Raw genomic sequence first — 23923 nt, 5'->3', positions numbered from 1 at the left:
TCTCTCTTGACGGAGATTGAAAGCATTTCATGTTTTCACGATTACAAACAAGGCTGCAGTGAACATCCTCGGACCCATGTTCTTGCTCATGGATCTGGTTAAAGGGATGGCTCAGCCAGGTACCCTATCCTATCAGGGCTACTCAGGCATCATTTGAATGCATTGGAAATATAAGGCCATTAGCCCAGGTCTCTGCAAGGGACTGACTCTTGACATTCATGGTCAAAATGTAAATTCAGTGGTCTCTCCCCTGAAAAGGTCTATGGTACCCTTGAGTGGATTAACACAAACAAGAAAAAATCCAAATCCCCCCTATCTAAGGTCCCACTGCTCCCTCCCCATATATGTTCAATAGATATTTCAGAGTATTCATTGCAGGGCAGGCCAAGTTGTTAGCCTGCTGGGATGCTCCCATGTCTCTGCCTGTCATCCTTGCTTGCGCAGATGTACTTTTATGGGTTAAATTCCTAGAAGTGGAATTGCTGAGTCAAAAAGAATGTGTGTTTTAATTATTATCAGAATCCCAGTTCATCTCCAAAAAGGGTTGCACCAAATTTATAACCCACCCCAACAATGTATAAGAGGTATTTTCCTCACACCATCATCAACACCATGATTATTAGTCTTTTGCATCTTTGCCAAATTGTTTGAGGACAGTCGGGTGTTCCATGAACCCAGTGGTCCCTGTTAACTTGCCCAGGCCCACAGAAGCAGAAATTCTCCCTTGTTCTATTTCCAGCTGACCTCCAGAGATTCCTGGATATGGGGTTCCATCAGGGAGGATTAAATGCCCAGGGGGTGGCCTCGACATGTTGGAAGTGCCCCAAACCCCGGATTCCTGCCCCCCTATCCTGTCCCTCTTCTGAGAAGTGCCAGATGGACAAAATCCCCTTGCTCCCAGAGACCGAAGCCCAGGATGAATGGAATTTCCTGAGTTGTCAGAGCTGGATTCTCATGATATACACGAGGCAGCTGTGACTCTAAGGCCTCTGAGCCCAGTGGTCTAGGGAGAGAGAAGAGATTGCCTGGGTCCCTGGCAGCAGGGAGATGTTCAGACTGTAGGGCAGAGTGGGGGAGCCAGGCCTTCGGAGCTCGGAGAGTGGAGGTGCAGAGAAAACACTCAACATCACTCCTCAGTCCTCAGACAAAGCTGGTCAGAGAATGCCGCCCAATGTGTTCATTTAGCAGATGGAGAAACTGAGGCCTCAAAAGGGGCAGTGACCCAAAGAGAGGAGCATGGCCAGAGGACAGAGTGTGGGGGGCTCTTGTGAAACCTCACTTGGTTTCTGGGTCACGTTTAATAGATCGATCAGGAAGAGGACAGGGATCTGGGAGGTGGAAAAGAGCATTTTATCTTCCCCATCCCTGGCCCTATAAACTGTGGCTCAGTCTGGCTCTGGAACTTTCCAGCTTGATATTTCAGCCTAAATAGCAGTCAGAGAACAGATAGGCCAACAGCCTGCACTTTGGGGAGAAAGATCATCTTTTTGTTCCAACGCCAGGATTTCCCCATGTCCCAGTAGAAGGTCCAACCCTGCGAAGCCAGTGCTTGGCCCTGACCGTGGCACCTGAGCTGGGCCTCAGTGCAGCAGCTCCAGGGACTCAGGGGGCATCACTGGAAGGGCCTGGACACAGGGTGTTGGAATAACAGTAACGGTGGGAATAATAGAGGTGGCCATACGACCAAGTTTTCGAGGGCTCAGACTCAGGGCCAGGCTGCCTGGGTTCTAGTCCTGGACACTTGATAGCCTTATGGGCGAGTACCTTCCCTCTAAAGTTTGTCTCTCCATTTCTGTTTTTTTTTTTTTTTTAAGTTTTGCAGTTATAGTTTATTTTATTCATTTGGCCACAGCAGATCTTTAGTTGCAGCATGGAAGATCTTTAGTTGCAGCAGGGGGAATCTAGTTCCCTGACCAAGGATTGAGCCCAGGCCCCCTGCATTGGGAGTGTGGAGTCTTAGCCACTGGACCATCAGGGAAGTCCCTCTGTCCCTCCATTTCCTCATCTCTAAGATGGGAATCAGGAGAGGACCAGCCTTGGGCACATGAGAGGATCAAGCCCTTAGGATGGGGCCAGGCGCAGGTCAGGGCCACGTTCTGACCACTGGGTACCGGACTCTGTGCTAATTCCCTTTTATACGCATCATTTCATTTAATCTTCATGAATGTGTTAGTTGCTCAGTCGTGTCCGACTCTTTGTGGCCCCATGGACTATAGCTGCCCCCCCAAGGTTCCTCTGTCCATGGAATTCTCTAGGCAAGAATACTGGAGTGGGTTGCCATTTCCTTCTTCTGGAGATCTTCCCTACCCAGGGACTGAACCTGGGTCTCCCGCATTGCAGGCAGATTCTTTACTGTCTGAGCCACCAGGATGGAGCCAAATCCTCATTGAGGGGAGTGCTATTTATTATAGTAACCCATTTCACAGATGAGGAAACTAGCCCAAGGTCCCCAAGTAACTGATACTACAAGGCTTCAGATTTTCTGATCCAGACTCTACCCTCCTAAGCACTGTTGGAAGAAAAAGTCTTTTAGTGCTAACATTTCAGGTTACTATCCTGCCAGTCTGATATTCCGTGCCTTGACCTTGGTGCCTGGCCAGCCATCCTTCTGCATGGCAGAGCAGTTGAAAGCCTGGGGAGGTGAAGAAATTGGGGTTCAAATCCCGCTCTGTTTCTTTTTTGTGGTTGTGCTGGGTCTTCATTGTGGTACAAGGGCTTAGTTGCCCCACAGCATGTGGGTTCTTAATTCCCCGATGTGGGATCTTAGTTCCCTGACCAAGGATCAAACCAGCGTCCCCTGCATTGCAAGGCAGATTCTTAACCACTGGACCACCAGGGAAGTCCCCTACTCTGTTTCTTGCAGACATTATGTCCTTTGTCCTTCCTGAGCCTCACTTTCCTCATCTGCAGCATGGGAACAGTTAACAGCCTGGCCTCCCACGTTGTGATGAGGACTAAATGAGATGATGTGTGTAGAGGACTTTATGCAGTCTTGGTGTTTGGTAAGGAAAAGCCCCGGCCAGCTTTATCATCATCCTTCTTACCCAGAGAGTCAGGCGAGTGGAACTCAGAGAGGCAAGCTGGCATTTCCTCTAAGCTTCATCCTTCCCCAAGCGCAGGCTGTTTCACTCCCCTGGGTTTCCAAAGCCCAGTCCAACTTCCACTTAACTTCCTAAGTCCACACCAGTGGGTCCCTGCCATTGGGAGAGTAGTTAAAAATAAAACCCAGTCTTCAAATCCTTCAAGTAAACACCCAGCTCTCTAAAAATAGCATCTTTTTGCCACAGGTCTCCAGAGCCAGGGCGGGCTTGCAGGATGGAAATTGGCGAGCCTGGTTCTCACAGATAGGCAGGCTGGGGTCAAGTGTCCATCACCCTGCCTTGCTGCTGAGCTTCTCGGCCTGAGGGGCAGCCAAGGGCCCCTTGGAGTCTACAGCCTCAAACTGGCCACGAGCGCCTCTCACTGCGCCACTGTAAGGGCCCTTCATCAGCTCTTCAGTCTTCCTGCCCTAGGCTCTGCTCAGTAGCTGGAGTGAGATTTTAAAATGTAGACCTGAGGACTTCCCTGCTGGTCCAGTGGTTAAAAACTCCAGGCTGCCACCGCAAGGTGTACAGGTTCGATCCCTGTTTGGGGAACTAAGATCTGGCATGCACCATGGTGCCGCCAAAAAGTAAAAAAATAAATAAAATGTAAGCCTGACCATACGTATCACTCTCATGAGCAAAACTTTCATGGAGTCTTCAGTTTGGTTTCCCCTGAAAGCAGAGCCTGAAACTGGATTTGGGTGCAGGAAGTGGATTTGGGAAGTGATGCTAGGAAGGAGGAGGTGAGAGGAAGTGGGTGGGTAGAGAAAGACAGAGAAGAAGGAAAAGCGAATATAAATGTGTATCATGGAGGCATGGTGGCAGCCACAGGAACTGGGTTGGATGGGGACTTCAGACTGTGCCCCTGGAGAATAGGGGGGAGGGTAAGTGGGCAAAGCCTTATCATCTGCCTCCAGTCTCCATTCATGGCAGATTTCTCTGGGGCATAAATCCCCTGTCCTTTTCAGGTGTGCTTGCATTTGGGGTGGGTTGAATGGGCCTCCCTCCTGCAGCATCAAGAGCAGGCTCTGGGCAGAAAGCCTGGATGGGACCCTGGTCATGCCAGAGGCTTCCTCCTGTGTGTGGAGCTGTCCCGAAAAGCTGTCGATGAAACTGGGAATTAGACTGAGGGGGTGTGATGTGGGCATCATGGGTGTCTGCCCTTTAGAGAAATTTCAGATTCCTTGCTTTGGCCCCCAAGACCCTTCCTGTCTGGCTCAAGCTCACCCCCACCAGCCTCATCTCACACCGCTCTCCCCATCACTCACCTCCAGCCTCAGTTCCTCCAAAGGGCCATGCTCTTTCCTGCCCTTGGTCCTTTGCACATTCTGTTCCATGTACCTAAAATGCTTTTCCTTTACTCTTGGTCTTGCTAACACCTTCTCATGTATCAGACCTCACCCAGCTCAATTGTTCCTTCCTCAGGGGAGCCCTGAGCTCTTTGCTAGTCTGGGTTCCCTGTTAACATGTTTCCTGTGCGCTCCGGCCTCAGCTGCCACCCCGCCATTGTCCCAACTCATTCTGTCTTCCCTGCTGCTTTGTCCATTCTCAGAGCATGGGGACCCTCGTTGGCTGTGTTCACTGCCAGGTCCCAGCAAACGGCACAACACCCAGCACTTAGTGAGGCTCAGGAAGCCTTGTTGACTGACTGATAGGTGGGTCTCCAACAGCTCGTAAATGGAGGCATCCTCCATTTGACTCAGTTAAGCTTTCTATCAAATCCAACAAATCTGTATTGAAAAGCAGAGATATCAGTTTGCCAACAAAGGTCTGTATAGTCAAGCTATATATGGTTTTTCAAGTAGTCTTGTACAGATGTGAGAGCAGGACCTTAAAAAAGGCTGAGCACTGAAGAATTGATGCTTTTGAACTGTGGTGCTGGGGAAGACTCTTAAGAGTCCCTTGGACTTCAAGGAGATCAAGCCAGTCCATCCTAAAGGAAATCAGTTCTGAATATTCATTGGAAGGACTGATGCTAAAGCTACAGCTCCAATACTTTGGCCACCTGATGCAAAGATCTGACTCACTGGAAGAGACCGTGAGGCTAGGAAGCACTGAGGGGCGACAGAGGATGAAGTGGTTGGATGGCCTCACTGACTCAATGGATATGAGTTTGAGCAAACTCAGTGAGTTGGTGAAGAACAGGGAAGCCTGGTGTGCTGCAGTCCACAGGGTCTCAAAGAGTCGGATGTGACTTAGTGACTGAACAACAACAACCTACTGTGTGCTAGGGAGTGTTGTAGATGCTTAGGGAGGAAAACCTCAAGATCCCGGCCTGCGTGGAGTTACATTCTGGCTGGGGAGACAGCACAGCAGACAATAAATAAATTTTAGAGCGTGTGGGAGGGGGCAAGTTGCCTTTCTAAATATGTGACATGAAGGAGTTGAACCAGTTAGCCAATGGAGTACCTGAGGGGAGAGCATCCCGGCAGAGGACAGAGCTAGGAGGTGCCTGGAATGTTCTAAAAGCAGCAAGGAGACCAGCATGACTGATGTGGAGCGAGAGAAAACCATACATAGTATAAGAGGCTGGGGAGAGTGCAGGGGTGAGGTGGGGACAGGTCACTCTGCCAATGTGGGGGCCGCTAGCTGCGTGTGGCGATTTACTCGTTTATTTTTAATTTGAGGATAATTGCTTTACAGTGTTATGTTAGTTTCTGCTGTGCGACAGCATGAATCAGCTATGTGCTAAGTCACATCAGCTGTGTCTGACTCTTTGTGACCCTATGGACCCACCAGTCTCCTCTGTCCATGGGATTCTCCAGGCAAGAATACTGGAGTGGGTAGACATTCCCTTCTCCAGGGGATCCTCTTGACCCAGGGATTGAACCCATGTTTCTTATGTCTCCTGTATTGGCAGGCAGGTTCTTTACCACTTGCACCATCTGGGAAGCCTTGGATCAGCTATGCAGTGCTGTGCTTAGTCGCTCAGTCCTGTCTGACTCTTTGTGACCCCGTGGACTGCAGCCCGCCAGGCTCCTCTGTCCATGGGATTCTCCAGGCAAGAATACCGGAGTGGATGGCCATGCCGTCCTTCAGGAGATCTTCCCAAACCAGGGATCCGATCCAGGTGTCCCGCATTGCAGGCAAATTCTTTACTCTCTGAGCCACCACGGAAGCCCAAGAATACTGGAGTGGGTAGCCTATCCCTTCACCAAGGGAATCTCCCCAACCCAGGAATTGAACCAGGGTCTCCTGCATTGCAGGCGGATTCTTTACCAGCTGAGCTACCAGGGATCAGCTATACATGCATGCTGATCTTGTATACATACATGCCCTCCCTCACACAATACACACACACACCCGCTCCCTCTTGAGCCTCTCTTCCACCACCACCCGCATCCCGTCCCTCTAAGTCATCACAGAGCATGAAGCTGAGCTCCCTGTGTTATACAGCAACTTCCCACTAGCTCTCTATCTTACACATGCTAATGTGTATATATATATATATGGACTTCCCTGGTGGCTCAGAGGGTAAAGAATCTGCCTGCAATGCAGGAGACCTGGGTTCGATCCCTGGGTTGGGAAGATCCCCTGGAGAAGGAAATGGCAACCCACTCCAGTGTTCTTGCCTGGAGAACCCCATGGACAGAGGAGCCTGGCGGGCTGCAGACCGTGGTCGCAGAGAGTCAGACGTGACTGAGCACAGCAGTGTGTGTACGTCACTGCTGCTCTCCCAGTTTGTGCTCCGCCTCCTCCCCCGCTGTGTCCACAAGCCCGTTCTCGATGTCTGTGTCCCTGTTCTTGCATGTGTGGCAATTCAAATGGCAATACATTGAAATGAAAGTGCCATTCCTCAGTCTCAGTAGCCGCATGTCAAGGGCCCCCTGGCTACTGGGCAGGACAGCACAGATGTAGACGGTTGCCCTCATTGTTGAAAGTGTAGACACAGCCTGGGTGGGGCCTTTCAGGTCATCGCAGGGCAGCAGCCTGGCCCACACATGGCTGGGCACACATCCTGGGGTCCTTTCTTCACCTCTCAAAGTGGGTATGATTAAAGCATGCAAGGCTATTTGGTCCAGCCCCAGGCAATGTCAGAATGCCTTGCCCATCATCCTTGCCAAACAGCCCTTCGGTCACTGCCTCTGTGTCTCCAGGTGGAGGAAACTCACTCCTCTTGAGCCGATCCAGACCAACTTTGGACAGCCTTGGCTTTAAGATTGGCTCAAACCAGGAGAATGCTCTGCTTCTCTGTCACTTCAGTTCATGGGTCCCAGTCCTGCCCTTGGGGACTGTGTGGGTTAGAAACGTGTTCAGCTGCGGGTAGCAGTACTTGTCTTAAGCACTCGACTTATCTTCTCCCAGAAGACCAGAAAGACAGTGCAAGGCTGACGTGGCCTCTCCAAGACGCTCTGGGGGCCCACCTCCCTCTGTCTTTCCTTCCTGCTCTCCTTAGAAAGTGGTTTCTGGCCTTGTACTCAGAGGTGGCTACGGCACCCCTAGCTTCACCTTCGTATCCAGGGGCAGAATGCACCAGTGTCCCTTGATGGAGAAAGAAGCCCTCTGGGGACTCACATCTTCTTCTGCAGAGTGGGTCATGTGGCCTTCCCTGAATGCAAGGGATCTGGGAAGGTGAATATTTTTAGCTGGACACATTGCTTCCCTGAGTAAGGTGACACTTCTGTTAGGAGGCAAGAAGGGGAAGAATGGATATTTGGTGAGCGATTAGCAGTGCCTTCCCCGGACATCCCTGGGGAGATGGAAAGATTGTTATCTTAACACCTTTTCAAGAGTCTTCTCTGGTCTAAACATCTCCAGCCCCTTTCCTCAGCCCCTGTTTACAAGCCTTGTTGCTTTTTTCCACTTTTCCAGGTGGAGAAACAGGCACAAGACATCCTTTAGTGATCAGGAGCACGGATTTTGGGGTCAGATGACACTGCTTCATTCAACAGGTCACTCTTCTTGAGCTTCAGTTTCCCCAGCCTTGTAGTATGGTGGCAACTTCCCAATGAGGGCGTTGTGAGGCTAAAATGAGATGGTTGATGTCAAGTACTAGCCACTAGTGGTAAAGAACCTGCCTGCCAGTGCAGGAGACATAAGAGATGCAGGTTGGATCCCTGCACTGGGAAGATCCCGTGGAGGAGGGCACAGCAACCCACTCTAGTATTCTTGCCTGGAGAATCCCCATGGACCGAGGAGCCTAGCAGGCCACAGTCCATGGGGTCGCAAAGAGCTGGGCACGGCTGAGGAGACTGAGCACGCATGCACCCTGCCCCAGTGCCTGGCACACAGGTGTCACTCAGCAGCGGCACTTGTCATTATTATTATAACTATGCTTCTTCTTCAGTGATTCCTTTGGGTGTTGTTGAATGAGGAACCAGAGAGCAGCCCAGACTGGGGACAGCCGTTCTCCTCCCATCTCCAGGAGGGGTGTGGAGTGGGACCACAGTCTGGGGAGGAGCTGCGTTGGGGACCCATCTCTCTAAAGCCATGTTTGGCTAAGCCGCATCCCTGGTAAGGGCGATCGCGTGACTGCCCCAGCGCTCTTCCCATCAGCCCTCACTCCGTGCAACCCTATCTGGGAAGGGGGTATCACCCCAAGGTCACGGCAGCCTGCTGCCAACCCCGTGACCCTACAGGACTGGCGGCAGCCTTGCCAGAAGCCTGGCCAAGGCTGGGGGCCCCTGAGCTCTGACCCAGCAGGTAGGCTCAGAAATGTCACCAAGCAAGTCCTGTAGGTGGGAATTTGTCAGAGGCTCCCCTGGGACAGCCCCCACCCCCACTGGGTGTCAGATGTACATAGTTCTTCCCTGAGCATCCTCTCTGGCATGGATATAGACACAAGCACTCCGTGCCAGAAAAGTTGGCTCTGGAGCCCTAATTATTCATTCTTTTATATTTTTAATCGGTTATACATTCATGTGGTTCAAAACCTCATGTTTAGACAAAAATGTAAAGTCTATCTTCTTCCTTTGTCGTCCTCTGGTTCCTTGCTCCACACTCCCTGGTCAACTGTTATTTGCTGTTTTTTTCTTTTCCTTCCAGGGTTACTCCATTAAGGTGGAACATCGTTTGACTTGCAAAATGGCAGTGTCCCGTTGTGCCATCTAATATGAGCAAACCCGTAGGTTTCTGTTTTGCTCTCTCTGCCCCCAAAGGCAGCATAGCATATTATACATACTTGTCTGAACCTTTTCTTCTGTTTAATATAATTTTATTTATTTATTCCTTTATTCATTTTTGGTTGTGCTCGGTCCTCGATGTCGCTTGGGTTTTTCTGTAGTTATGGCAAGGAGGCTACTCTCTGGTTGCGGGCACAGGCTTCTCATCGAGGTGGCTTCTCCATTGCGGAGCACAGGCTTCAGGGTGTGGGGCTTCAGCAGTTGCAGCTCATGAGCTCAGTAGTTGCAGTTCCCAGGGCTCTAGAGCACAGGCTTGTTGGTTGCAGGTCACAGGCCCATGCTCCGTGGCACGTGGGATCTTCTTGGATCGGAGGTCGAACCCGTGTCTCCTGCATGGGCAGGTAGATTCTTTACCACTTAGCCACCAGGGAAGCCCTGAACCTTGCTTTTTTCTCTTTGCTGTGTTTATATATCAGAGAGCTTTCCTGATCTTTCTAAATAAAGAACTTTATCCGCTTTAATTCCTGCATAGTATTTCATTGAATAGCTGAATCATCGTTTGTTGAATCAAGCCCCTGTTGTTGCAGGGATTGTTTAGGTAATTTCCAGAATTGTGCTCTGCGAGATAAAGCTGTACATTCATCATTTCACTCGTGGATCAGTATATGTCTAGAATAAATTTCTCCAAGTACAGTTACCGGCCAAAGTCTCTATAGTGGTGGTGCTATTCTGTCCTCCCATCCATATTGTGTGAGGGTGAGACGGCCTCTGCCCCAGCCTGCTGAATGACCCTGGGCAACTCCCTTCTCCCCACTGGTCTCCGTGTCCTAGGTTGCTGAACTGTCCTTTCTTTGTTTTGGGGAAAAACAGCCGCCCAGATTTGCCTGTTTGGCTTGGCCTTTCCCATGCCCTACCACGTGCACATTGTTACCATAGCTTCTTTGGGAGATGACTTCAGCCCGGACCAAGGCCGCGGGAGCCTAGCGAGGTAAGGCCCAGAGGCATGACCCTGGCGTGTAAGCCGGAGTTTCCCAAATGTTGTTCACTGATGTACCTTCCCAAGCCGAACCATGGCCATATATACCCTTCGGGTTGCTATTTCTTTACTATTAAAAAAACAAAACACTTAGCTTTCCTAAGCCTAAATTTATTTATTTTTAATATTTTTGGACATGTGCACACTACTATTTATTTATCTATCTTCGGTTGGGCTGGATCTTTGTAGCCTCACGTGGGCTTTCTCTGGTTGTGACTCCTGGAGACTGTTCTTCACTATCATGTGTGGGCTTCTCATTTCGGTGGCTTCTCTTGCTGTGGAGCACAAGGCTCTAGGTGAATGGGCTTCGGTAGTTGTGGCACAGGGGCTCCTTAGCTGTGGCTCATGGACCCTAGAGCGTGCGGTTTCAGTAATTGCATCATGCGGCTCAGTAGTTGTGGCCTGCAGGCTCTAGAGCACGGGCTCAGTTGCTCGGTAGCTTGCGGAATCTTTCCGGACCAGGCATCGAACCCATGCCCCCTGCATTGCCAGGTGGATTCTTATCCACTGCACCACCAGGGAAGTCTGAAACTTATTTTTATAAAGGATCTTTAGATCATTACCATAAATAGAAATCCAGTGTTACATAAAGAGGAGTTAGTGGGAAAAAACAAAAACAAATAATACCACAAGAACACCAGAACAACACACAACACAAGAAAAAGAAAAAAAGTACAGTGAAGCAAAGCATCATTCAACTGTCCCCAGTACTGTCCCCAGTAGGGTTGCCTACTAAGAGTTCAGATCAAGGCTACTTGCTGCTCTGGTCTCTCTCTGTTAAAAAATGGAATATAAGACTCATTAAGAATATATAAGGGACTTCCCTGTGGTCCAGTGGCTAAGACTCCATGACCCAATGCAGGGGACCTGGGTTTGATCCCTAAGGGAACTTGATCCCACATGCTGTAACTAAAAAAAAGATCCTGTGTGCTACAACGAAAGATGGAAGATTCAGCAAATAAGATCTGGTGCCTCCAAATAAATAAATATTTAGCAAGGGGAAGAAAAAGATATATAAGCATGAAATGAGACTTTCTTATTGAAGAAGTCAGAATGGTTGACTTTGAATTTTAAAGGACCAGTATTATCCAATGAATGTCCTGGTACCGCCTATCATTTTTGGTCCTATCAGTAGTAAGCTTTTGAGTCATTGGCCTGAAAGGGTTTTCCTCTCCCTCTTTCCAGAGCCTGAAAGGGAGGGAAAGCCGGTCTTTAGAAGGGCAACTGGGCTCTGGAGTTGTGGACGGGAAGAGCCCAAGCTTAGGCATTATACACGGTAGACGTTCATTAAATGCTGGGCAGTGACCGACTCATTAATGAGCCTGTGGGGCTCTTTTAAAAGAAGGATGGACATTCATACTAACGGTGCGTTCCTGAATCTTGTCCAAGAAGAGGAGGTGTCCTGCTCTCACTCTGGCCTCCAGTGGCGAACAGTTTACCTCCTGGCTGAGACTCGCTGCGGGAGCCCTGGAACAGAAGTCCCCTCTCCCCCAGGCTGGAGACAAGATGCACAGGAGTCCCTTTGTTGTCTTTCTTCATCTGCTTCTATCCCTCCGTTTGTAGGGAACCAGCAAACACACAGACACAGAACACATCCAGCACAAGTTTATTTTTCACTCATGTAAAATCCAAAATGGGTACTCTTAACACTGGGCAACTGTGTTCCACGCAATGATTCAAAAACCCGGTCTCCTCCCATCTTGTGGCTCTGTTGTCTTCCACACGTGGCTTTCAAGATCATCAGGCTCTCTGCGTCAAGCCAATGAAAAGGAAAAACGCATTGAAAGAGGCAGTGGAAGGTTCTTATTGGCCAGGAAGTAGGGCGCATCATGTCTTCTCACATTCCATTGGCCAGCTTCTGGTCCGTGGCCACACTTCCCTGCAAGGGAGGCTGGGAAATAGTCCAGGCTTGTGCTTAGGAAGCAGACAGAGGAAAGCACTTTAGTGAAATGACTTTGTCAGGTTACTACTTTTCTCAGTTTCATGAAAACTATGTATGTGTTTTAAACACACCTTTCTTTGCCTTGACTCCTGCACGTCCCTCTATTTAGACCACCCTTTCTTCCCTTCTTTCTTTTCCATCTGACCAGCTCACATGGACATGGAAACAGACTCAGAATTGAAAATAAGACTTTGTTATTTTCCCAGGACTACACGCAGGGAGAAGAAAGGATGCCTATATACAGCCTGGAGGGATCCCCTTCGCTTCCCCAGCTCACTCACAGAGCAAATTGCAGGTTTTATACGCTGACACCGCCTGAGACCCACTCAGAAACTGTCCTGTGATAAGTAGGGAGGGGAGATTTTGTGCTTGCAGATGGCAAATTTAAGTGCTTTTTGTCAAGAGAGCTAATAACGTGTTTTTCAAAAGGATGGGGGGCGGGGGATTGTCCAGGTAGAAGGTAAGACATAATTTGAGTCTGCTGAGACTGTTAACTTTTTTCTAGTTCATGTCTATTCTGAGAAGTAGTGTGCTGATTAAGTAGCTCTTGGAGGGGCTGGTGGGTGGGGGTCGGAGTAGGAGAACTCTGCTTCTTGGAGTTTGCCAGTTTCCATGGTGTAAAGATGGCTATGGCTGAACTCAGGCTACCAGTGTCCTGTCCAGAGCTTGCCTAGGTCACCTGCAGTACATGCTTAGTACCAGGCTTGATTTCTCCATCTCTTCTCTGTTTCAGGCTGTAGCGCAGAGCTCTCATCTGCAGACAAGTTTACCATGTCTCTTCCTCTTCTGGGCTCCCTGTTTTCAAAAGCCTGAACTTGGAAGACTTTGCCTTTCAATACAGGGAGTGCAGGTTCCATCCCTGGTCAGGGAGCTAAATATCCTACATGCCTGGCAGCCAGAAAACCAAACATGAAACAAAAGCCATAATGTAACAATTCAATAAAGACTTAAAAGAGTCCATATTTTTTTAAAAAAACTTAAAGAAAAAAAACACCCTGAATTTTCTCAACTGGATTATTTTCCTGTAGATTTTCTTTACAGGTCTGTAAGATCCTTAAGGCCAGAATTCTGGTTTTAAGTTTCTTTTTATCCCCGTTATGTTGTCAGATGCCTGCACTTAGTAGGCACCTAGGGAATGCTTATAGAAGGCAGGAGAAAAATAGGCAGGCAAGGAGGACAGAGGAGTTGGGGTTGAAGACCCTGGCCGGGAACCCAGATCCTGCCCTGTGACTTACTAGGAGTATAACTTCAGGCAAATCCTTTCACCTGTCTCAGCCTGTTTCCTCATCTGTGAAAAAGCTCCTTTGTTTTCATCTGCTCCAGCTCAGCCAGGCCTATTACTGCATAATAATTATAATAATATTTACAATGGCTGCTGTTTATTCAGTCAACAGATTTTTATTAAGCACCCACTGTGGGCCAGGTCCTGTTTTTGGTGCTGGGGATTCATCAGTGAACAAAACAGACAAAACCCCTTCCTTGTAGAGCACGTGTTCTCCGTTTGCAGCCAGCCTGTGAAGTGAACGGAATTTCACAGGCATCATCTCATTTGGTATTCGGGCAACCCTGAAGGGCGAAGGTATTGTTTGCTCCATTTTATTGCTGTGGAAAGTGAGGCGATGTAGATTGTGTGAGTTGTCAGGGGTGAGCCAGTGCGTTAGGGGTGGAGATGAAACTTGGACCCTCAATTCTGGTCCAAGACCTGGTTCTTAGCCATCACAACACGCCCTTCCCAAGCCTGAGGTCCCCTTCCTGCCCACCTCTCTGCCTTTGCTCTGCATTTGATCTGTTCCCATGGTTACATCCTTGGCCCACCCTTGACCTGACCCCTCCCTGATGGTGTCTTTTCTGTCTTGAATCCTGTCCCCAAATCCTCTCTTATTATCTGACCAACTATGGCTGGTCACTGGGAATGGAATCCTTTACTTCTTTATTTTTCTTCTTCTGACACTTCTTTCTCCTCCTCCTTCACCCCAGAGCCCAGGCATGGACCCACATAAAAAGCTCAATAGATATCTGTTAACTAATGCATTGAAACCTTTATGTTTTTCTTTGACTCTAGCTCAAATTTTGGTTTTACGTGTCTTCCTCCTGGGAAATCTGAAGGTCAGATCAGTGTGCTGGGTATGCTGTTCACCTCTTGCAGGGCTGGCTTACAGAGATGACATATAGTCGCTGTCGGTGACAGCTGGCACCTTAGTTGTGGTCAAGTCTGGGATGACCACACGGCCTCGTGTGCCCGAGATTGCCTTGGATCATGCAGGGTATACTTATAAACAGCTCCCGCTTTCACCCTCAGGCACCCTGGTTTAAATGGTAGGCTCTCCGGTCGGTCATCCTGAACAGATCCTGAGGATATGACCTCCTCCTTGCTGCTCTGAGCAGTTTGCAAAACCAGTGTGCTTAGTCCTCCCAACTCTGAGGTGGCTGCTGTTATTCTCCCATTTCACAGATGGGGAAATGAAAGCCTAGAGTGGTTAGGTAACTTGTTCAAGGTCACACAGCTAGGTAGAAGCAGGGCTCGTATGGGAACTCCAGTCATCTGGTGCCAGAGTTCCCGTGATCAACCCCTGCCTCAGCAAGAACTTCTCGAAGACGTAGTCCCTGGCCCCATGCTCTGGACTAGCTGTGTCTGCCTTCCCCCACCCCACCAGGAGCAGGTGCGAGTGCTGGGGCCTGGTGTGGGGACGGGGAGACAGCAGTGTGGTCAGAATCTCCGCTGGAGCCCTCACACCTGACACAGTGCCCGAGGCCAAAGAATATCTCTGGAAATGCTTTTCGAACCAAGGGATGCAATTTTCCAGGGTTGGGGCTGGGTTGGCCCCTCCCTGCAGTTTCTTCTTCTCCATGTGGCAGCCGGGATGCCAGCCCCCAGGAGCAGATGGAGCTGCCTGGAATTCCTCCGGAAGGCTCCTTAGCAGTTATCAGAGAGGCCTGGGCCGGGGGAGGGGGTGTTGGGGACTTCGGGGGCTGCTCTGGGAAAAACTGGAATGCCACACCTGGGGAGGGGCCGGAGGCGGGGGAGGGTGCCGGGCGGGCGGGCTCAGCTGTCACATTCCTCCGCTTGCAGAGAGCTCTCCTGGGCGCCTTGTCCTTATTTAGGCAGGAGATGTCTGCTGACTGGAGCCTTGTGGGATGCTATTGCTGGCTGGGTCACCGGGGTTGGGGGTGGTGGTGGTGGGGGTGGGGGTGAGCCGAGGCGGTGCGGGGGGGGCGAGTGAGGGACGCAGAACACACCCAGACCCAGGTCACCAGTAGACCCAGGTGGGAAGACCAACCCTGGGGAAGAAGAATCACTCTGATAGTAGCAGCTACCATTTATGGGGTTCCACTGTGCGCATGCTGGGCTAGTCTGTAAGTCCTAGGAGGTAAATTTCTTCTGTTCATTGTTGTGCCCCTAGATCTAGCCCAGGACATGGCATGCAGTAGGCGCTTAGTAAATGCTTGTCATGATCAAATGAATACACACTTCGCATGGCACAGTTCACTTGATCCTCAGGGTAGAGTTCTAGTGACAGCTAAGCGCAATTACTAACCTGAGTTGTTGTCCTTGTTCACTTGTTGTGTCTGACTCTTTGCCCCCCCGTGGACTGCATGCAGCGCATGAGGCTCTCTGTCCTTTACCATCTCATAGAGTTAAATGGCAACCCACTCCAGTGTTCTTGCCTGGAGAATCCCAGGGACAGGGGAGCCTGATGGGGTCGCATTGAGTCAGACACAACTGAAGCGACTTAGCAGCAGCAGCAGCAGAGTTTGCTCGGATTCTTGTCCACTGAGTCGGTGATGCTGTCTTACCATCTCATCCTCTGTCTCCCCCTTCTCCTACGGCCCTCAGTCTTTCCCAGGGGTCTTTTCCAGTGAGTTGGCTCTTCTCATCAGGTGGCCAGAGTACTGGAACTTCAGCTTCAGCATCAGTCCTTCCAATGAATATTCAGGGTTGTTTTCCTTTAGGATTGATTGATTTATCTCCTTACAGTCCAAGGGACTCTCAAGATTCTTCTCTAGCAGCACAGTTCAAAAGCATCAATTCTTTGGCACTCAGCCTTCTTTATGGTCCAACTCTCATATCTGTACATGTCTACTGGGAAAACCATAGCTTTGACTATAAAGACTCTTGTCAGCAAAGTGATTAACTTGAGTTACAGATGGCGAAACTGAGACTTGGAGAGGTTCCATGACTTGGCAAAAGTCATACAGTTTGGATGTGAAGGAGCTCGGGTTTGAAACCAGGTTGTCTGACTCCAACACTAACACATGCTTTGTCTTATTTTGGTGTTAAACACACTGGAATTCTTGGCTTTCCTCCTTTATTGACTGTGTGAGTTGGACAGGTTACCTAACCCTGTCATCCTTAGTTTTCTTGCTTGTAAAATGGGAATTGATAGTGATGTCTACTTTAGAGAATATTATGAGGATTAAATGAAATAATACATGCAAACATCTAAGCACAGTATTGACACGTAGTAGGTACTCAACAACATTGATTATACCTTAATGTAATCAACTAGTTCCCCCTTCTTGCTTTGGCTTCATTTCCAGTGTTTTGTTATTACAAACAGGATTGCAGTAAATACCCTTGTATGGGTGTCATTTTGCACAGTTTGAGTATGTCAGTTGGTCGGATTCCCAGAAGAGGAATCACTAGCACAAAAATACATGGATGTTGGGACTTCCCTAGTGGTCCAGTGGCTAAGGCTCTGTGCGCCCAATGCAGATTGGTGTCAGGTTCAACACCTGGTCAGGGGACTAGATCCTGCATGCTGCAACTAAGACCCAGTGCAGCCAAATGCTTAAGTAAATACATATTTTAAAAATAGGTAGATGTTAAATTTCAAAAGAAGAAAGGTTAAGGGGTCTGAAATGATAAACATGAATATGTGGAAACATGAAAAATTATGTAAGTAAGAAATGTATAATAGTGAAAACTAACACCTTCATACTAGTATAATATGACACCACTATAGTAAATACTGTATGCAAGGCACTGTTCTAAGCCCTTTCTGTATATTCAGTTCAGTTCAGTTCAGTCACTCAGTCGTGTCCGACTCTTTGCGACCCCATGAATCACAGCACACCAGGCCTCCCTGTCCATCACCAACTCCCGGAGTTCACTCGGATTCACTTCCATCGAGTCAGTGATGCCATCTAGCCATCTCATCCTCTGTCGTCCCCTTCTCCTCCTGCCCCCAATCCCTCCCAGCATCAAAATCTTTTCCAATGAGTCAACTCTTTGCATGAGGTGGCCAAAGTACTGGAGTTTCAGCTTTAGCATCATTCCTTCCAAAGAAATCCCAGGGCTGGTCTCCTTTGGAATGAAAACTGACCTTTTCCAGTCCTGTGGCCATTGCTGAGTTTTCCAAATTTGTTGGCGTATTGAGTGCAGCACTTTCACGGCATCATCTTTCAGGATTTGAACTAGCTCAACTGGAATTCCATCACCTCCACTAGCTTTGTTCGTAGTGATGCTTTCTAAGGCCCACTTGACTTCACATTCCAGGATGTCTGGCTCTAGATGAGTGATCACACCATTGTGATTATCTGGGTCATGAAGATCTTTTTGTACAGTTCTTCTGTGTATTCTTGCCACCTTTTCTTAATATCTTCTGCTTCTGTTAGGTCCATACCATTTCTGTCCTTTATTGAGCCCATCTTTGCATGAAATGTTCCCTTGGTATCTCTAATTTTCTTGAAGAGATCTCTAGTCTTTCCCATTCTGTTGTTTTCCTCTATTTCTTTGCAAATTTTCATAACAACCCAATGAAGTAGGTATTATGATCCCAATTGTATTAGTTGTCTATCGCTGGATAATAACTTATGCCCAAACATAGCAGCATGAAACAGCACACATTTCTTATCTCACAGTTTCTGTGGGTTTGGTATCAGGCTCAGCTGGGCCCTTTGGCTCAGGGTCTCCCACGAGGCTGCTGTTGGTCAGGGCTGTAGTCCCATCTGAAGGCCCCAGTGGGGATGGATCCACTCCACCCTCATGCACTTGTTTGTAGGATGATGCAGTTTCTGGTGGGCATTTGAACTGAGGCCCTTGGCTTCTCACTGATGTTGGTGGGAGGCTGTCTTCAGTTCCTTGCTATGAAAGCTTCCCCAGCATGGCAGCTTGCTTCATCAAGGCCAGCAAGAGTCTGTTATCAAAAGCAAAGTCGCCGTCTTTTGTAAACTAGTCATGGAAGTGATGTCACCGTTGTCATGGTCTTTTATTTAGAAGCCTGTCACTGAGTTCAGCCCATCCTCCGTGGCGGGAGGGGTGGGAGCTGAATCCCATAAAGGTGTGAACGCCAGGAGCCATCTGAAAAATCTTCTTGCCATGTTCACTTTTCAGAAGAAGAAATGGATGCACAGAGAGGTTAAGTGATTCGCCCAGGCCACACAGCTAATGTCTGACTCAGGGATTGAGACCTCGGTAGCGTGATATCAGATTCCATGCTCTTAAATTGTGGGCTTTACAATGAACAGTTCTTCATAAAAGGCTCAAAAGAAGGCTCAAAAGCTAACACAGCCATTGTTTTAGCACAGTGGGTTCACAGTGCCGTTTGCTTCGATATTACTGTTCTCATAATTCATAAAATGTGATTTTAAAATCTGGCATAGGCTTTTCATTTTTAAAATATTTGTTTATTTATTTGGCTGCCCAGGGTCGTAGTTGTGGCCCATGGGATTTTCGATCTTTGTTGCGGCGTGTGAACTTGGCTGCAGCATGTGGGGTCTAGTTCCCTGACCAGGGAGTGAACCTGGGCCCCCTGCATTGGGAGTGCAGGGTCTTAGCCACTGGACCACCAGGGAAGTCCCCAGCACAGAATTTTTAAAAAGGAAGCTTCTCTGTACAGCCAGCTCATGCAGAAAAGGCCTCACTGCTGAGAGCTGGGCTTCAGAGTGGACTGTAGAGCCCAGTCCCATGTGGGGAGGGGGAGCAAGGCCTCATGTCCCCTCTCTGTCCATTCACTGGCTGCCATAGCAAAACCAGACCTCAGTCATATGTAGTCAGCCAGGCGATCCCAGTTTCCAATGGACTAGCCTTTCACTGGGGAACTTGATGGTGTCCCTGCTGGTAACCACTAGCTCTGGATTCTCAGGCAGGCAGGATGCATGCTAGGGATGCCCAGGCCCCTGGGGGAAGCAGCATAGTTTTGGCCAGTTCCAGCTGCTGGTCTCTTCTGGCTTAACTGCAGTGTGCAGCAGATGCGTGGGTCAGCAAAGGCTCTGGTGCCAGACAGACCTGGAATCGTGTTCCAGCCGGCTCTGGATCTCACTAGCTATGTGTGAGTGATTGTGCTAGGTTGCTTCAGTCATGTCTGACTCTTTGTGGACCCTGTAGACTGTAGCCTACCAGGCTCCTCTGTCCATGGGATTCTCCAGGCAAGAATACTGGAGTGGGTTGCCATGCCCTCTTCCAGGGGATCTTCCCGACCCAGGGATCAAAGCCATGTCTCTTACGTCTCCTGCATTGGCAGGCCAGTTCTTTACCACTAGTGCCACCTGGCAGCGAGCCATGGGCAAATAATTTCCTGAGCTTTCCTTTCTTCTGCACAGTGAGTTGCCTTGAGGATGGCATGAGATCACACAGGTTGCTGCAGTTTCCGTTGCTTCTGTAGCAAATTACTATTAACTTGGGGGCTTAAAACAGCACAGACTTACTCTCTTACTGTTCTGGAAGTCAGAAGTCTGAGATCGGTCTCACTGGGCTAAAGCCAAGGTGATGACAGGGCTGGTTCCTTTTGAGGGAGGGCTGGTTCTGGCAGGAGAATCCAATTCCTTGATTTTTTAGCTTCTTAGTGGCCACTGCCATTCCTTGGCTTGTGGCCCCATCCTGCATCTTCAACGGGCATCACTCTCATCTCAGTTTCCATCATCATATCATCTTATCCTCCTCCTGTGGTCACATCTGCTCCTGCCTCCCTCTTATAAGGACATGCATGGTTACATCTACAGCCTGCTTGTCTAACCCAGGATAATTCTTGCATCTCAGGATCTTCCATTTAATCACATCTGCAAAGCTCCTTTTGCCGTATAAGGTAACATTCACTGGTTCCAGGGATTTAGGACCTGGATATCCCTGGGGCCATTATTCAGCTGACCACATAGGTCAAGGGTCTGGCACATAGTTAGCACTTAGTAAACAGCAGCTTGTCACCCTGCCTCCTGCATAGAGACTGGAGGATGGGAAGGGGTGTCACGTACCCACTCACACATGGTGAAGATTTCCCAGCTGGGCTGGTGATTCTTTTTCAAGAAGAGGAGAAACGTCTTTTAAAACATAATCTGGAAGAGTTCACCTCCACAGCCTGGGGATTTCAGTCTGGGCTTCCAAGGTGGGGAGGTTCTGCTTAAGCTATTGGGGGGTGGCACAGCCCCCCAGACTCAAAAGCCATGCCCCTCCACTTCAACTAAAACAAATCAACTTTTTCAAATTTTAAAACACTTGCATAGAGGTTTCTATGTGCCAGATTCTATTCTAAATACTTTATGTACGGTAATTCTACAACTCTGTGAGGCAGGGGCTATTCATATCCCCACTTTACAGATGGAAAAAAAATCAAAGTACAGAGAATTTATGTCACCCACTGTGGAAAACTGCTCTTAACCACCTCAAATACCAAAATATTTAAAAAATCTGTTTATTTTTCATATTTTGTTGTGCTGATTAAGCCATATTATACTACATCTTTAAAATAATTATTTATTTGGCTGCATCAGGTCTTCACTGAGGCATGTGGGATCCAGTTCCCTGACTGGAGATCGAACCCCAGGCCCCCTGCATTGGGAGCTCAGAGTTTTAGCTACTGGACCACCAGGGAAGGGAAGCCCTCTACTACATCTTTTTTATATTTATAATAAATAAATATAAAATATAAAAATAAGAAAATGCACGTTATGAACACGCAGCTCACCACATGGGCTTTCTCCTGCCCTGTAACCTTCTGTTTATGTTTGTTCTCAAAACTTTTCACCTTGTCTTGTCTTTCCTACCAGACTCTAGATCCTTCCAGAGCAGGGGCCACTTCTGGCATAATGTTCACAATAAAAATAATGGCCAAGTGACTTAACCTCACTGTGTCTCAGTTTCTTCATCTGTAAAATGGTTGTAGTGCCTGTCTCCTAGGACAGTATGAACCCTTAGTTTATTTCCCATTTTTTTTCTAATTAGAAGTAGTCTTCCTAGATCTAAGTGTAAAAACTGAACTATAAAACTCTGAGAGGAAAATATGGTAGTAAGTTTTTGTGACCTTGAGTTAGGCAAAAGCTTCTTAGATGTGATAGCATCAGTATATGCAACAAAAGGAAAAATAGATAAATTGGAAATCATTAAGTTTGAGAGCTTCTCGGCTTCAAAGGACACCATCAAGGAATTGAAAAGACAAAAGAATGGGAAAAATGTTTGCAAATCCTATATTTGATAAGGGACTTGTATCTAGAATATATTGAGAACTTTTACAACTTAAAAAAATTGAAAACAGGCAAAGAATCTATATAAACATTTTTTTTCCAATGAAGATAACATAAATGGTCATTAAACATTTAAAAACACGCTCAACATCATTAGCTACCAGGGAAGTGCAGATCAAAACTACAATGAAATGAACCTCACAAACCATTATGTGACTAAAATTTAAAAATGGATAATAATAAGTGTTGACAAGGATGTGGAGAGATTGGAACCCTCGTGTTACTAGAAGAAAGTACAATGGTGCACTCAGTTCAGAAGTTCCTCAGCCTGGAAGTTCCTCAAAAGCTTAAAAAGAGTTACCACATGACCCAGCAATTCCATGCCTTAAGGTGTACACTCAGGAGAAATGAAAACCTACATCCATCCCCAAACTTGTACAGGAATATCCATAGTAGCATTATACGTAGTAACCAGACAGTGGAAACACTCCAAATGTCCTTCCTCTGAGGAACAGATAAACTAAATATGGTTTATCCACACACGCAGTGGACCATTGTTGGCAATGGAAAGGGATGAAGTACTATAGATGCTACAACATGGGTGAACTTTGAAACGAAGTTTACATGACATGTCCTGCTACAAGAATACCTATTTAAACACCAATTTGTTGGCTGCTGCTGCTGCTAAATCGCTTCAGTCGTGTCCAACTCTGTGCGACCCCATAGACGGCAGCCTACCAGGCTCCCCCATCCCTGGGATTCTCCAGGCAAGAACACTGGAGTGGGTTGCCATTTCCTTCACCAATGCGTGAAAGTGAAGTTACTCAGTCGTGTCCGACTCTTTGCGACCCCATGGACTGCAGCCTACCAGGCTCCTCCGCCCATGGGATTTTCCAGGCAAGAGTACTGGAGTGGGGTGCCATTGCCTTCTCCGAATTTGTTGGCAGTCCTTAGATTTTTGGAAGGGAATGGCTGGTAAACTTTGTTACGTGCCCAGTCACTTCAGTCGTGTCCGACTCCTTGTAGACTGTAGCCCGCTAGGCTCCTCTGTCCATGGGGATTCTCCAGGCAAGAATGTTGGAGTGGGTTGCCATGCCCTCCTCCAGCGGATCTTCCCCATCCAGGGATCAAACCTGAGTCTCCTATGTATCCTGCATTGGCAGGCAAATTCTTTATCACTGAGCCACCTGGGGATCCCCAAACATTGTTATAACAATAACCAAAACGGTAACAATAATGAAAGCTAATATTTGTTAAGTGCTCGGTTTATGCTAAGCACTCTTGTGCGATCTCATTTCAGACCCCCAGTAATTTTGTGAGGTAAATGTTATTAACCGCATTTCACAGTTGAGGAAACTGTGACCAGAGAGCAAAAGTCAGAATGTGATGGACTGGAGCTTGTGCCCTTAACCCTTCTGATGAGTGTGTATTCATTTATACTCCTTATACCATTTCTCCAGGATAAGTGCTGTTATTATCCCCATTCTACAGATGAGGAGACTGGGGCTCAGGGGGCTCAGGCTTACCTGAGAGTATAAGGAGCAGAGCCAAGACCTACCAGAGCTGTCCCCTCTTAGCTGCACCGCCATGTGGCTTAGCGGCTTTGCTCTGCCCCCGCCCCATCATCCGCTGCTTTTCAGAGATGCTGCACAGTTGGCTTGGTGGGGCTGCATTAGGCTGGGAGCTCTTCAGGTGCCTGCTGGATCTAATTCATCCCCATCCCTAGTACCAGCATGTGGAGGACCTGGTCCAGTTAGTACCAGGAAAGCACCAGCTCAGTGTAATGGGGAAGAGCTTGGGCAGATACACTTTCTAGCTGTGTGACCTTGAGAAAGTGACTTCACCTCTCTGAAGTCATGTGTGTAAAGGTGACCACAGCACAGAGCTGGGTACAAAGAGCTCAACTAATAGTAGACTAATATTATTAGTTAGAATAGTAGGAGAGACCATTGTTGAGTGGATGCATTAGAACTGAGGTGGGCAAACTTCTCCTGTAAAGCACCAGATGGTAAATATTTCTGGCCTTGCAGGTCATGGACTTCTATGGCAACCGCTTAGCTCTAGACAATAGTAAACAAATACGTGTGACTCTGTTCCAATAAAACTTTATTTATATGGACACATTTAAATTCTGTATAATTTTCATGTGTCATAAAATTACTATTTAGGTTTTTTTTTTCATAGCTTTAAAAAATATATAAAGCATTCTTAGCTCACAGGTGATAGAGAAACAGGCTGGATATGACCTGTTGCCCTAATTTGCTGACCCCTGCAACAGAATGTGAGTTCTACAAGGGATTTTTAAAAAAATCTTTATTTATGTTCTTTGGGCTTCCCTAGAGGCTCAGTTGGTAAAGAATCCGCCTGCAATGTGGGAGACCTGGGTTCCATCCCTGGGTTGGGA

At 48.0% G+C, this 23923-nt stretch overlaps 1 protein-coding gene and 1 non-coding gene across 2 annotated transcripts in view; one reads left to right on the top strand and one right to left on the bottom strand.

The window, feature by feature from the left end:
- The window catches only part of JPH2 (junctophilin 2), a 78415-nt gene that overhangs the window by 36995 nt on the left and 17497 nt on the right, over positions 1–23923 (top strand). The window lies entirely within an intron of this gene.
- Positions 18846–18918, bottom strand: TRNAG-CCC (transfer RNA glycine (anticodon CCC)). Its single transcript has one exon. It is a non-coding gene; the product is annotated as a tRNA-Gly (tRNA).

This window comes from Ovis aries, chromosome 13, assembly GCF_016772045.2.
Source record: "Ovis aries strain OAR_USU_Benz2616 breed Rambouillet chromosome 13, ARS-UI_Ramb_v3.0, whole genome shotgun sequence".
NCBI classification, from domain to species: Eukaryota; Metazoa; Chordata; class Mammalia; order Artiodactyla; family Bovidae; genus Ovis; species Ovis aries.
This window is presented reverse-complemented; position numbering and strand designations above follow the sequence as displayed.